The 7,247-nt window shown below is 47.8% G+C and overlaps 1 non-coding gene across 1 annotated transcript; it reads right to left on the reverse strand.

Moving 5' to 3' along the window:
- Positions 1–6,837: 6,837 nt before the first annotated feature.
- Positions 6,838–6,911, reverse strand: Trnan-guu (transfer RNA asparagine (anticodon GUU)). The gene has a single exon. It is a non-coding gene; the product is annotated as a tRNA-Asn (tRNA).
- Positions 6,912–7,247: the final 336 nt, after the last annotated feature.

A 7,247-nucleotide genomic window follows, 5' to 3' on the forward strand; every position in this document is an offset into this window, starting at 1 on the left:
CCCCCAGCTCCCGAGCACGCCCCGTGCGCACGGTGCTCCGGGGCCCACTCTCCCGCTGTCTGAGCTGCAGGAGCCGGTGGCTTCTGGGCTCCCGGAATGTGTACGACACCTCTGCGAGCTGCGGGCCACCCAGGCCCGTTCCCGCAGCGTCAGCCCTGGTACTCTTGGCTCTGGCCAAATGCTTGTCCTTCCCAGTCCAACCAGGCACCGCAGGGTCCTCCGCCCCCGCCCTCTCCCCCACTCCCCAAAGCCTGTACCCGCTCCTCAGCGCCTCCTCCCCGCCCTCCTGGCAAAGGAAACCCCGACGAGTTTCTGCCACTTTCCGACTCGGTTGAAGTCTGCGACTAAATCGCGCCTTGGAGGTTTTGGACACCACGGGCAGCAAAGGGGTTTGGCTGCTTTTAAAGATCCGATGAGATTTCAACATTTGGAAACTTAGAGGAGGGAGCTTAGGCAGGGCGGGCGCGGGGGTGGGGGCGGGAATTCAAGGCCTTGGGCGCCCAAGCTAGAAAAGCTGGATGGTCTCAGATCCACAGGCTAAGCCCCCACCTCCAGAAACAACGCGCGGGGAGAGGAAACACTATCCAAAGCTAACGCGAGGGAGGAAATAATAAAGGTCAGCGCAGAAATCGATGCCCGGGAAAAGAGAAAAATAATAGAGAAAACCAAAGAAACAGAGCTGGATTTTTTGAAAAGATGGATAATATCAATAAAGGAAAGAAGACCACAGCCATTAAGAGAATCAGAAATGAAACAGAGACTCCAGGCACTACAGACTTGTAATGCTAACAAAATAACAAGGAGAAACTTTGGAACATTGTCTGTACTCATAAATATGACAACCTAGATGAACTGGGGGAATTGCTCAAAACTACAAACTACCGCATCTCGCACAATACCCAAGAGATCATCTGGAGCACTCCACCATGATGGAAGAAATTGGATTCTGACTTTTAAAATAGCCAGAAAAGATATCTCCAGGTCCAGGTGATTTCGCTGGAGAATTCTGCCAAGGGTTTAGGAAGATTTACCACCAGTTCTGTGTAGTCTCTTCCAGAAGATGGAGGGGGGGGGGGGGAGACTTCCCAACTATTTCTTTGAAGCTTTCTTGGCCCTGAATCCAAAACCAGACAAAGAAATATACAACAACAAAAACTACAGACGAATATCCCTAATGAATATCGATGTAAAAACAGCTTGACAAATATGACTCAGCAATATAGAAAAGGAATTATAAACCATGACCACGTGGAGTTTATTCCAGGGATACAGGGCTGGTTCTCCAGAAGAACTTGAAAACTGTCTCCAGAAGAAAACCCACATAAAGCTACCAATCCACGAATAGAAAGCCAGTGGCACTCAATCCCAGCACCACCCAAAAGAAAAGAAAAGAAGACAATGCTGTTGACAGAGTTCCACACCCCTTTCCTGGTGAAAACTGTAATCCCAAAGGCTAAACACGGGGTTCCATTCATACATCATGTTGAAAAGAATAAACCACAGGAATGCAAGTCCATTAGAGGTGGCCAGGGTTAAAGAGGAAAGGAGGGGCCGTCCTGAAGAGAGGAGACTATCACTCCAAAAGGGCCTCCAGGGGGCTGGGGTGGCAACTCGGTAGTAAAATGCTTGCCTAGCATGTGTGAGGCACTGGGTTTGATGCTCAGCACCACATATAAATAAACAAAAATAATGTTCTATCAGCAACTAAAAAAATAAATAAAGTTTAATCTAAAAATAGGGGGCCTCGTGGTGGACTTTTGTGGTGATGAAAATATTTTTGCTTATATCAATGTCAGTGTCCTGGTACCATACTACATGCCATATTTAAAAAAAAAACACCACCGTTTTGTAAATACCACCAAATGTTACAATTTGAGGAAACTGGGTAAAAGCTACAAGGGACCTCTCTTAAGATAGTATGTGAACTACTTTTAAAAAAACACATGTACTACATGAAATCTAAGTATATTTCTCCTTGTTTGTCCTGGACGTTGTTTAGAAAACATTAAGGCAAACAAAACTTCCCAGCACCCTTGATACCCTTGAAGATAGCGCCAATAACACCAGGCTTTGCACCTTTTTTAAAATGAAGAGTACAAAATGTTCACTGATCCCTACTGTTCTTCTTTGAGGACTGTCCACAATTTCTTCTATTCTCCTCTGCATTTTTCAAAGGCATGGAGAACAAAACTACTCTAAAGATTGAACCGGTCTGAATTCTTTAGAGAAACAAAACCCATATGGTTCAAACATTATTTGAATAGAGAGGCTTATAAAAAGGCATTGGCTCACGTGATCATGGACACGGAGAAATCCTAGACCTGCATCTGATCCAGGAGAGCCCATGCTGTAGTTCAAAAACTGATGTCTCAGCTCAAAGACAGTGTAGAAGAGAGAAAGAGGAGCTGGGCTTGTGGCTCAGAGGTGGAGCACTTGCCTGGCAACTGTGAGGCACTGGGTTTGATTCTCAGCACCACCTATAAATAAATCAATGAAATAAAGGTCCATTGACAACTAAAGATGTGTATTTAAAAGAGAGACACACAGAGAGAATTCTTCCTTAACCTTGTTTTTATTTTATTTTTCTTCTTCTTGTTTTGTTGTTGTAATCCAGGGCTTCCAGTTGACTGAATGAGGCTCATAGACATGGAGGAGGGCAATCTGCTTTATTCAGTTTATGATTCAAATGGTAATCTCATCCAGAAACACTTTTGGAGACATACTCAGAAGTGTTTTACCAAATGTCACAGCACCTTCTGGTCTATCCAAGCTGACATGTAAAATTAACTACTCCTATACCCTCAATCACTCCAAGTAATACATTTAGCATAATGTCTTATAAAATACCTCTACTATATTTCAGCATAACGTTGGCTTCTCCTTTGCAGTAGTAATATGTTGGGCTTTCAGTGAACACGGGGTTCATTTTGACCGCATGTAGTCTCACCCCAGCCCCTACCATCATTACCACCAGTGATTTGTTGGTGTGGCTTTGTTTTTTCAAAATATCAGTACACTCTGGACTTTGCTAATGTCAGTTTGAACTTCAGGCCAGTTGCACAAGTGACTTTCCATCTTGACCAAGCCTTAAAATGCTTTCTATCCAGATCCCTGGATATGGATAAGACATACCTATTATGGTGTCCACTCTTCGTCTAATGGTGTCCTTCATACTTCCATCCAGGTCACCAGATGTGCCTGGCCTCTTAATGTCATTCACGATGGCCTTGTGGCCATGACCATCGGAGGGAGTCTGGTCATCATCATGGCCATGGAACAGAGGGTTGGGAGGTGGGAATTACTGAAATCTCAGCACACGTGACTCTGTACAAACCTTTGTGCCCAGGGCAGCCAGACAATCCCAGCCTAACTTCCAGCAGCATTCGGTCACCTTCCTAAGCATCCTCCCTTGAGAATACCTGTCTGAGAAAGCTTCAGCCTGACGGGAGAGGTGGTGGGTGGTTCTACCAACACCTGAGTGTAAGTAAACACAGCGTCTTTCCCAGAGCTCCTGCTGAACACCAACTCCTTCCTCTCTTCTGGTGTGCATCTTCTGCAGTCTCGACGTGTTTCTCTCAAAGATCTCTATGCCCGTCTTTTAAAATGTCTTCACCAGGAGGGAGCGAACCTCTTTCTCCCGGTCTCTGTGGGAGGACAGAATCCTAAGTTCCCAATAATTGCCAGGTGGCCGAGACACAGCCGGCCAGATAAGTCAGATGGTTACAGTGACCAGCCCTTTGTCATTTTTCATATGTGCTCCCGGCTCTCTCTCTAAGTCACTGTCCCTTTAGAATGCCCTGTCACCCCTGCACTAATCTGAGGGAAGTTCAGCTCTGTCCTATGCTGTCAGTAATCACTCAATGAAATATGTCTTCCCAGCTTCAGCTAATGCCCAGCTTTGTTGCCCTTTGGCAAAGGAAGTGCAAACAATAGCTTTAGTGACACAGTTTCTGCCAAGAGAGTCACAGATAGGACAGGAGAAGGGGGGGTCACTTGGCCCTTGTCATTCCATGGGCATCTCTTCCTGCCTGGCATTTCTGAGCCGGACACTTGGCTGGGCCACGGTGTTAAGGTCTTTAAATAAGTCAAAAATAACACCTGGTATTTTGCCAGAAAAATGTTAGAGTTCGTAAACAAGTCTGGATGGTGCCTGGCAAAATGTCAGAGGGAGTGGTTTGAGAAGTAACAAAAGTGAGCCATTAAGTGTGGAGATTCCTTATTGGTTGATTGATGTATCTAGTTTATGCTAATTAAGATAAGCTGTGCAAAATGTATAAATAGTTCTGTTGCCCTACAATAAATGGCTCCCATTCCTGCTGTATCAACCTGCACAAGTTATTCGTCACCCCCCGGCTATGTTGCTGCAGCCGGACTGCGGCACCACGGTTCTGTGTCCCATCTGGATAGGCTGGTAGTGACACTCGGTGTGACCACGACCACTGTAATAGATGCCATTAAGGATGGGGACAAAGTGTAGAAGTGAAATACAGAAAAACTGATTTTGACAGTGGTTGTCCCCCTTCCCCTTCTACCTGGGTACACTATTGCTGCATGGTGTCATTTGGACTCTGATGTACCACAACTCATTTTCTCATATATGGAAGTTTCTCAGAAAATTAAAGACACCACTGCCCTAAACACAACCCAGTAATTTTGTTTGGATTTATTTCCCTTGAAATGTGAACACATATATCCCCAAAGGATGCTACCAAAATGGTCACACCAATCCAAGAGAGCCGCCCCTTCCCTACGTGTTAGATATTCCATTTTCTTCCAGCACTAAGACCCCCATTAGCTACAGCAATTTATGAGGGCTAAGAGTTTGTATGGAACAGGAGGGCCATTGCATATTGGATCATCCTCACCATAGGAACTGTACCCAAGTTTGGCAGGAATGGACAACGTTGCAGATGTGTGTGTGTGTGTGTGTGTGTGTGTGTGTGTGTGTTTATATATATTCCAAATATTGGAAAGGAAAGTTGAAAAATCTCTCAACCTCAAATATCAGGACAGTAGGCAATCAAAACAGACGAATGGCATGGATTAGAGGTCATGTACCACCCCACAGACAATGGGTCCCTGTCAACCACAGCCCCACAGAGATCATCCCCAAGTTCACCTCATAGCACCAAAGCCAGAAACCCACAGGGACGCCATTGATGCAACAAAACACTGATGGCGGAAGGAGGGGAGGAGAGGAGCCACGTTTCACATGGAAGCACTGAGGAGAGCTGCGCAAAGCCACCTGAGAGTCTCAGGGCTCAGGTCTGCCCCAGGTGCCTGCTGGGGGCAGGGTGCCACTGGCTCCAATCCTGGGCCTCAGAGGGGCTGGTTTTTAAGGACGTGGCCACTGCTGTTTCCGGCGAGGAATAATATAGAGGTGGTCTTCGGAATGCTAATTCCCCATTGGCACTGGAGGGAGGACTGGCATTTGTGGGTTTTCCTTCATACTAGAAAAGTCCAACCAAGATTTGATAAGAAAACAGGACTGACCCTAGAAAGGGAAAAACCTGACAGGAAGCACCCAGATTTCCTCCTGGCTGTAGTTTGGATCTGGGATGGCCCCCAGGCTCATGTGTTGAAAGCCTGGTCCCCAGGGCTCCATAGTCCAGTGGTGGGGCTCCTGGGAAATGACTGGATCACAGGGCTCCGATCTCCTCGATGGATTAATTCACTGTTGGGTTTGGAACTGAAGGACTATTGGGAACCCATTGAAACTGTAGGGAGTGAGGCCTCGTTGAAGGAGGTAGGTCACTGGGAACATGCCCTGGAAGGGTATGCGTGCTTCCTGGCCCTTCCTCTCTTTCTCTGTCTCTCTCCAGCCCCCACCCGCTCTGTGCTGGCTACCATGAGGCGAATAGCTCTGCTCTGCCACACGCTCCCCACCATGATGTTCTGCCTCACCACAAGACCACAATCACGGGGCCACGCAACTGTGGGCTGAAACCTGTGAATCCGTGAAGCACAATAAATCTTCTCTCCTCTAAGCAGATTTTCTCAAGTGTTTTGTCACCACACGGAGGAGCTGACACCCTCCCTTTGCACGGGTGGCTTGGTAGAACCCCGAAACAGGGGCCAGTCTTCTCTTGACCTGAGTGAGTAGGTCACTACCAAGAAACGATCATGGTTATTGGAGGACTCTAAAATATCTTGGAAGTTAAGCTGTGCACAACATGCAACAGCATATCTGTGTGTGATGTCCACTGGGGCCTTCTGATGTGGCCCTCCCCGCAGGCCTCGGCACTGCCCTTACTGGAAAATCATGGATAGGTAGATGAAGAGAAAGTCGGCCACCCTGGCAAGTTCACAAAGAGGGCGATGGATAGAGTTGGAAGTAACTTGGACGATGATTTGTCATCATTCCTGGGGGAGATAAATTTGTAAAATATACAAAAATTAGGAGTATCAGGTAAACAGTGTGATGCAGCAATTGCACCGCCAGTTCTCTGCACCACGGAAATGATGTAGTGGTGCAAGAATGATGGGTAGCATTATTTTTTAACATAAAATCTCGAACCAACCTAATTTCAAAACCATTTGGAAAAGGTCAATGAAAACTGCAAAAACTAAGAAAGAAAGAAAGGTTTTCTTCTTTTTCCTTCTTTAAAGGAAGAGGACAATCATATTGGGGATGGCACTGGTGAGCCCCTCCTGGGGCTAGGGTACTAGTGTACTAGTGTACCTGTCCACTATGCTGCTGATGAAAAACAAGAAGACAACCATCCCAGAATTGAGCTCAATGGTGGCAGCCTGAGCAGAAAGGAAGAACAAGGATGAGATGGCCCTGCACTGCAGGGAGGCAAGAGCAGGTTGCTAAAGAGCTGACCGGAGGGTAAGCGTCCCTGGGTGGGCTCGAACCACCAACCTTTCGGTTAACAGCCGAACGCGCTAACCGATTGCGCCACAGAGACGCGGCGGGTCCCCTACCTGGAGTCCATACGTTCCAGTGCGCACTAAGCCGCTTTCCCCCAGGCCACGCGCCGCGGCTCCTGCAGAATCCCGGGCAAATTCCCACAGCTCAGAAAAGCCGCCGGATCAGCGCGGCGAGTTGGAAAGCTGACCATCGGCGGAATCCGAGGCCAGAGGGCAGCAGAATGGCCTCCACCCCGAGCTGCCAGGCGCTGATTTCAAAAGCTGACGCCCGGGAGATGCCCGCTGGGCTCCGGGGTCGAGGCTTCTTCCTCGTCCTGCCCTGAGTGGGCCTGTCCCCACCGTAGCGCGCCGCCCTGGGACGGGCCGCGGGGCCA

This window comes from Urocitellus parryii, chromosome 11, assembly GCF_045843805.1.
Source record: "Urocitellus parryii isolate mUroPar1 chromosome 11, mUroPar1.hap1, whole genome shotgun sequence".
Classification (NCBI taxonomy): Eukaryota; Metazoa; Chordata; class Mammalia; order Rodentia; family Sciuridae; genus Urocitellus; species Urocitellus parryii.